The sequence below is a fragment of the Capricornis sumatraensis genome, chromosome 9 (genome assembly GCF_032405125.1).
Source record: "Capricornis sumatraensis isolate serow.1 chromosome 9, serow.2, whole genome shotgun sequence".
Taxonomy (NCBI): domain Eukaryota; kingdom Metazoa; phylum Chordata; class Mammalia; order Artiodactyla; family Bovidae; genus Capricornis; species Capricornis sumatraensis.
Genome location: NC_091077.1, coordinates 29,074,301 through 29,075,415, shown reverse-complemented (window position 1 = coordinate 29,075,415; position 1,115 = coordinate 29,074,301). Strand labels below are relative to the sequence as shown.

Below are 1,115 nucleotides of genomic sequence, written 5' to 3'. Positions count from 1 at the left end.
TGCGATCCCATGGACTGTAACCTGCTAGGCTCCTCTGTCCATTGAATTCTCCAGGCAAGAATACTGGAGTGGATTGCCATTTCCCTCTCCAGGGGATTCCCAACCCAGCAATCGAACCTGGGTCTCCTGCATTGCAGGCAGATTCTTTACCATCTGAGCTACCAGGGAAGATATACGGTAGCAAAATACCAATGATCCAATACCAGAATAAAGGATTATAAAGTATATAAAGAAAAAAGTCTATCACCTGTGTAGAAACAATTAGATGGACAGCAAAATTCTTGACAACAGTAATGAATGTTACAAGACAGCAAAAGAATGTCATCCAAATGCTAAGGGATATAAACATGAACCTAAAACAAAATGTCCAGCAAATCATCCTTTCAGAATGAGGATAAAATTAACAAGTCATCCTTTAAGAATAAGAATAAAACTTAGATATATTTAAATAAACAAATGGGCCTCCCTGGTGGCTCAGATGGTAAAGAATCTGCCTGTAATGCAGGAGACCCAGGTTCGATTCCTGGGTTGGGAAGATCCCCTGGAGAAGGAAATGGCAACCCACTCCAGTATTTTTGCTTGGAGAATCCCATAGAAAGAGGAGCTGGCGACTAGAGTCCATAGGATCACACAGAGTCAATCGAACCAAACTGAAGCTACTTAGCAGGAGCAAATAAACAAATACTAACAGAGCTTACTCAGCACACTTTTGCTTATAGGAGATTTGTTTCCACATTTCCTGAAATAAAGAAACTGTTCAATACAGAATATCTAAGATGTGAAAAGAAAATGGGGGAAAAAAGGAGAAACTGAAATACATGGATGTAAATGTAAGAAAACTGTATGAAATTATAATGATGCTCATGTCTAAAATAATAGACAAAAATAGAAGGGAATCTGGAGGCAGGTTATCAGGATATCAAATATTTTTAAGTTCTTGCATGCCTTTGCACCTTGTTAAGATAAATATAGTAGAATTTTAAGTGTCACCCTAAAAAAATAAACATAGTCTATATCTTCCCAACAAGTGGAAGGAAAAATAGAATAAGAAAAGAAAACAAACAATTTGAAGAAAGAGCAACACAAAAGTCAAGATATAGAAAAACTACAAAGTA

The 1,115-nt window shown here is 36.9% G+C and overlaps 1 non-coding gene across 1 annotated transcript; it reads left to right on the top strand.

Moving 5' to 3' along the window:
* The first annotated feature begins 463 nt into the window (after positions 1 to 463).
* TRNAY-GUA (transfer RNA tyrosine (anticodon GUA)) lies at positions 464 to 535 on the top strand. The gene has a single exon. It is a non-coding gene; the product is annotated as a tRNA-Tyr (tRNA).
* Positions 536 to 1,115: the final 580 nt, after the last annotated feature.